We start from the raw sequence: 6,794 nt of genomic DNA, 5'->3' as shown, positions 1-6,794 counted from the left end.
TGAGACAGGACCAAGAGGGGCCTGGTGGCCTCTACCCAGGAGGGGAAGACAGAGGGGACTCTCAGCAACTCAGAGAGCTCTCAGAAGACCGGGCAGTATGCACAAGAGTCCCAGAGCATGGGGACAAAGAAGGTGCAAAAGGAGACCCACGCAGCACTACATAAAGAGATCCCACGCCGCCAGAGAACCACGCAGGAGGCTGTGCGTCGCAGGAAGGAATGCTAGGGGCTGGAGTTGAATGGTGCATGAAGAACTTCGTGGAAGGTTGTCAACAAGCCTTGGCAACTGCAAAACACGTGGTGCACGGGGGTACTGTCTTGCATGGGGTGGGAAGCTCTTACCTCCACCAAAGTTGGACAACTGGACTTCAGGACTGTCAGGACCCCTTCAGTCCACCACCCGTGTTATTGGATCCAGGCACTTCTTAAGGAGAGGGGACCCAACCACCGGTCACCGCTGCAAAGGGGTGCCTGCTGAAGCAGGGAAGTGACTCCTTCACTTCAAGGGAGATTCCTTTGTTCTTCTGCTGCAAGCTGAACGAACAGTTGCAGTTGCTGACAGGAACTGAAGATAATATATTGCAGAAGTCGTCTTTGCTTGTTTGTTGCAGTTGTAGAGTTCCTGGAGGGTCCAGATGCAGTTTCATCGGTAAGAAGGTGAAGCAAAGGATGCAGAGGATTACTACAGGAGTCTTGCAATCCAAATCTGAAGAACCACCCAAGACAGAGACCCTAAATGGCCCTGTAAGGGGGAGTGGTCAGCTAACAGGTAACACCTCTCAGGGGAGGGCTCTGACATCACCGACTGGCACTGGCCACTCAGATGCTCCCAGACAGACCTGCCAATTTGGAATCCAAGATGGCAAAACCCAGGGACACTCTGGAGGAGCTCTGAGCACCACCCCTGGGCTGGATGATGGACAGGGGAGTGGTTACTCCCCTTTCCTTTGTCCACTTTCACCCCAGAGCAGGGACTTGGGGTCCCTGAACAGGTGTAGACTGGATAATGCAAAGAGGGCACCATCTGTGCCCTTCAAAGCATTTCCAGAGGTTCTGGGAGGCTACCCCTCCCATGCCTGTAGCAGCTATTTCCAAGGGGAGAGGGTGTAACATCCCTCTCCAAAAGAAAATCCTTTGTTCTGCCTTCCTGGGCTTCAGCCGCACAAGCAACAGGAGGGCAGAAACCTGCCTGTGGGTTGGCAGCAGATGGAGCTGCCTAGCAAACATCAGAAGGCTGTAATGGCAGTACTCGGGGTCCTCTACGCAGCATAGAATCATGCAAGCAATGCTTGCAAAAGCCTTGGGGTATGATTCCAACATGTTTGATTCCAAACATGGCCATATTCAGAGTTAACATTGTGAAGCTGTACATATATAGTGACCTATGTATAGTGCACGCGTAAAATGGCGTCCTTGCACTCACGGAGTCTGGAAAAATGGTCCTGGACGACGTGGGGTACCTCTGCTAGTGCAGGGGTGCCCTTACACACATGTACTCTGCACCCAGTCCAGGTATATGGGTGACTTATAAGTGACCTGGTGCAGTGTAAATGGCAGTGAAAGGGTGCAGGCACCATTTCACACAGGCTGCAATGGCAGTCCTGTAGAAGCCTTTGCATGGGCTCTCTATGGGTGACAAAAAAATGCTGCAGCTTATAGGGATCCCCTGGAACACCAATGCCCTGTGTACCTAGGTACCATATACTACTTGACTTCTTTATTGCTGCCTAAAAGCTACAGTTGAAACGTGTCAGTTGAAGTATGTGCATTCCTTTGAAGATGCAAGCTGCAACTGCAAGAGAACTGGTGGTGAACATATACATCTGTACATATATCTAGAGAGAGAGAGAGATCACTTTTGTCAATGCATGGGTGGTTTCCCTGGGGGCTGCGATAGGCCCCCAGAAAAACTACACCCACATATAAAAGTGATCTCTATATATATATATATATATATATATATATATATATACATATATATATATGTATATATATATATATATATATAAGTCACCAGTTCTCTTGCCTTGTGGTTATGTTTCTGCTACAAACGGATCTTACTTTTGTCTAGTGTCAGTTTTGATGCCATACTGCAAAGATCACATCTGTATTTTATGTAAATAGCTCAGCCATTACCTGCGCTATAATACAAATGAAATGTATGTGAGAGGGGGGCTATGGAGAGATGAAGGGCGCTTTAGCTGGGTGGTAGTGAGGGAATCCGAGGAGGAGGTCATGGGAGTGGAAGCACCAGTAATGATTGTTGGACTGGGCGCAGGAGGTGCTAAAGACTGTGACGAATGGTATGTGACAATGTGTTTTTTGAGTGTCTTGAAAGAACGTGCTGATTGAGAGAAGAAGCGCAGGTAAGGTGGCCTCCACTGTTGCACGTATCACACACACACACCAGCAATTTTGTGACTGTCTACGTAGGCTAGTGTTTTAGAGCAACAGTTTAGCCAATAGGAGAGATGGCATCTTGATGGGTGACTGCTGCTGACGCCATCACTCGGGTTATAGAGGACAGCTCTGACGTAGGATCAAGGACTGAGACAGCAGATACTGAGACAGCATCTGAGGGATAGGACAAATTCACAGACTCTGGGAGTGATTTTTCAGTCGGGGGAGTCCCATTCAATAACTTGTGTTCTACTGATTGTGAGGGAGGTGATGAGGACAGTCCTGCTGTCCCTTCACAAGCACAGTCTGTGCAGCGGGACAATATCCGATTAGCCCAACCCAGTGAGCTATTGCATGTGGTGACAAGCGCAGAGAGAGTGCTCTCTTGGGAACTCCCAATTTAGTTCAGCCCCAAATTCCACCGCACAAATTGTATTGTGCAGTCATCAAAATTATCTATCACAAAACAACCTGGTTTTGTAAGGCAGGCATCTGCGTTTTTGGTCCTGGGCTCGGCGGCCATATAGGGAAACCTACCAAACCCAGACATCTATGGAAACTAGACAACCAGGTGAGTCCACAGAGGTGTGACTTGTGTGGATTCCCCAAAGTTTTCTTACCCAGAATACCCTGCAAAGGTGAAATGTTTTTCTTGCATTTCTGTCACACAAACTACAGGAATATTCTGGGATCCACAAAATTCCTACCACCCAGTGTTTCCCTACCTCTCCTGATAAAAACGCTACCCCACTTGAGTGGTTGTACCTAGTGCCTGCGTCAGGAATGGATCAACCCAGGGTGAACAGTTGCCCTCATGTAAGGAACAACATTGACCGTTGTGTGATCTATTCCTGACATGGGCACTAGGACTACCCACAAAAGTGAGGTACCATTTTTATAAGGAGACTTGGGGGAATGCTGGGTAGAAGGAAATGTGTGGCTTCTCTCAGATTCCAGAACTTTCTATCACCAAAATGTAAGGAAAAAGTGATTTTTTGCCAAATATTGAGGTTGCAAAGGATTCTGGGTAACAGAACCCGGTAAGAGCGCCACAAGTTACCCTATCCTGGGTTCCCCTATGTGTCTAGTTTTAAAAAATGCACAGGTTTGTTAGGTTTTACTAGATACCGGCTGAGCTAGAGACCAAAATCCACAGCTAGGCACTTTCCGAAAAACACGTCAGTTTTCAAAGTAAAAATTTGATGTGTCCATGTTGTGTTTTGGGGCATTTCCTGTCACGGGCACTAGGCCTACCCACACAAGTGAGGTACCATTTTTATCGAGAGACTTGGGTGAATGCTGGGTGGCAGGAGGTTTGTGGCTCCTCTCAGATTCCAGAACTTTGCAGCACCGAAATCTGAGGGAAAAGTGGGTTTCTTTGACAAATTTTGAGGTTTGTAAAGGATTCTGGATAACAGAACCTGGTGAGAGACCCACAAGTCATACCATTCTGAATTCCTCTAGGTGTCTAGTTTCCAAAAATATATAGGTTTGCTAGGTTTCCCTAGGTGCCGGCTGAGCTAGAATCCAAAATCCAAAGCTAGGCACTTTGCAAAAAACATGTCCTTTTCATTGGAAACATATGATGTGTCAATGTTGTGTTTTGGGGCATTTCCTGTTGTGGGCACTAGGCTTACCCACACAAATGAGGTACTCTTTTTATTGGGAAACTTGGGGGAATGCTCGGTGGAAGGAAGTTTGCGGCTCCTTTCACTTTGGTGAAAGGGTGGCTTTGGAAATAGAGATCAATTTTTCAGTGATAAATGTGGAGTTTGAGTTTTCATCGGAGTGCTAAATACCTCAGCCCCTTATTGAGGAAAGCCCTCAGGGGCAACAAGGATAGTGAAAGAGTCCCCTGTGGCTAGAGAGACCGAATACGTAACAAATAGTTCCCATGAAGCAGACACATCTTACTCCGGTGGTACACCAATGCTGTTGCAGCCGGGGAACAACAAGGTGCAGCGGATATTCATTTCCTGGGAGAGTAACCTGAGATATGGCTACACCTTGTTCATTGATGGTGCAGCTGAAAAAAGGTGATCTGGAAAATAATGACGCACCCCAAGAAAATCATCACAGCAAAGGATATATGTGGCACATATCCCATCAGGGAAAACAGAACAATTTACTAAAGGCAATGACGCCCTAGCCCTGGTCTTTCCAGGAGCAGCTCAAGCCAAATAGGTGCTAGGCTGGATGATTTCAAACCCTCAACGTCCACCAAAAATATTTTACAGGTCACTTAGGCCCATATTTACGAGCCCCTTGTGCCACTGTTGCATTACTTTTTGTGACGCAACAGTACCACAAACCACTAAATAATATTTATAAAGCCATGCAAAGCCGTGTTGTGTTGCCTTGAATGGGCTCATAAAAATGGAGTAAGGTAAGTCACGCAAATCGCTGCATTGCCTTACTCTTCGCTAGAGAGAAATTCGATAGGTGTGGCAGTGGGTTTTCCCAAACACCACCAATGGATTTTGATGCATCCCGAGATTTAAACCAGGAGATGCGCCAAAACCTTACGCCTCCCCAGAGGACGTACGACAATGAGAAATGCCACTATTTCTCCACATTTTGTCCTCTTTCTATGTGTGCTGAGGAACATGGCTCTCAGGACTGTTTTTGAGCAGGAAGGTGCCCCTTCCTGCACAAACGTCTTCCTACATGCAACACAGGCACCTTTGCACCATGGTGCAAAGGTGCCTCCATTGGCACTAGGCTTGCAAAGTGGCACCATCGCAGGGGGAAAGGACGGAATTATACCGTATGCCATAGATACAGTGCATTTCTGTCCTTTTCCTTTGACGCAGGGCAGACAGCAAGGCAAACTGCCCTGCACTAAAATATCATGATTATGCCCTTAGTCCTCACATACCACTCTTAGGACTGGGAGCAAGGAATGTGGCCTAGATATTAGTTTCCTGTTTCTAGCTCTCAGGAATGCAGTAGACAGACTGGTTGAGGAAAATGATTGTATCTCAAGCTTAGAGGGCCTAAAAATCCTACAAGAAATGGGATCACAGCTAATGAGCGCAACATAGAACCTGGAAAAGTTAGGGGAGGGCGCAAAGTGATGTGAAATAACCAGTGCTTTGTAGGGCTCCTGGAAAAGCGTGAGGCCATGCAGTCAGCGGTATTCCAGAAGAATTGACTCAGGGAGCCTATTTCAACAGGAAATCTCTCCATTTGATTTGAGACAGAGCGAACACATCATGCACTGACAAAGAGACACCACCAGGGGACCCATATGTAACACAGATAGCAAAGACCATGAAGTTCAGAGATATGAATGACTGACTGACTGAATGAATGAGTGAATGAACGAATGGGGCATGTTTATAAAGCACGACATTCTGACGTTGGTGTTTACCCACCATTCAGTTTCATTCGAATGCAACCATATGTCCCCCAGATACAACAGGTTAAACAGCTGATAATATGTTTTGATGGATTGAAACAAAAACTGAGAGAAATGGATTTTGGATATCTGTTTCTGTACGCATCAAAAGTGAGGTTTATCTTCTAATATAAGTCCATATTTATTGAGTTGTCTGAAACTACAGGGGACTGAGGGAAGAAAAGAAGACCACTAGCTTTGTCTAGATGGAATGCAAGGTCAAAGAAAATGACCCACCACTCGCAGAAACTTCTGAAAAGTGGGACATCAGCATCTAGGAAGTGATCCCTGGCTCCAGAGCATGCTAAAATGAATGTGGGGAGGGGACAGTGATGGTAACCCAGATGAAACTAGGTGAGTATGAAGCAGCAGATGCCATGAGCAGACCTCAAAATGGGTTGAAAGTAAAAGCTGCAAACAAAAATGAGCTTCATAGCATCTCCTTATGCAGAGGATTACCATGATGACACAGGTAGGTAATGATAACACAAATAGGGATGGTAGAACCTAGCACGCAGACCCATTCTCCTGGATATCAACAGGAGGACTGATGGATGTACCTAATGTCATTACTGAGGCATGTGGCTACCTGAGGACTACCAGAAGATGATCCTTGTTGTGTGAGACAAGCAGTGTCAAGGATTCCAGAATGAGGTGTTGCCAAAATAAAATCTTCAATATGTGAGAGAGTGAATCAACAGATGTATATTTGGAAGTTTAGGGAGGAAGATGGGAAGAGTCAGTTGTTACATGTTGTATTTAGGTGCAGGTTTCACGATTTCAAGACACAGAGACAGGTGCTCACAGGGGCCCCAAGTCCATATGATTTATGGTGGAGAGGAGTGTCTAGTAGTGTGGGGCTTGAGTAGGTGACAGTCATGGAACAATAATGGTTCACATAACAAAAGTGGATCCGTCCTGTAGACAGTGAAGCAATGTCTGCCAGATACCTTTAGGATCCAGGAGCCTCAGCCAATGGTTTTCAGCTGTGGACA

This window comes from Pleurodeles waltl, chromosome 7 (genome assembly GCF_031143425.1).
Source record: "Pleurodeles waltl isolate 20211129_DDA chromosome 7, aPleWal1.hap1.20221129, whole genome shotgun sequence".
NCBI classification, from domain to species: domain Eukaryota; kingdom Metazoa; phylum Chordata; class Amphibia; order Caudata; family Salamandridae; genus Pleurodeles; species Pleurodeles waltl.
Note: the sequence above shows the minus strand (reverse complement) of the source record.